Raw genomic sequence first — 260 nt, forward strand, 5'->3', positions numbered from 1 at the left:
GGTGTGCGAGTCCGGGGGGAAAAGCCGTTGGGGCGGGAGGGACCACGGGCGCTGCAGGGTGCGCCGGGCGAGCGGCCGTCTCTGCGCGCTCCATCAGGCCCTGCCAAAGGCTGTGCTGCGGGCCTCCCGCCTCCAGGGGGCGGCGCGGCGCTGCGTCCTCGGCGGCCCTGCCTTCCCTCCCCGGGGCCAGGAGGCGGCGCTCCAGGACGCCGGGCGGCTGCGTCGTCGGTGCTGTCGAGGCGGCCGCCTGGCTGGGGAGC

This window comes from Tupaia chinensis, unplaced genomic scaffold (assembly GCF_000334495.1).
Source record: "Tupaia chinensis unplaced genomic scaffold, TupChi_1.0 Scaffold000463_1, whole genome shotgun sequence".
NCBI lineage: Eukaryota > Metazoa > Chordata > Mammalia > Scandentia > Tupaiidae > Tupaia > Tupaia belangeri.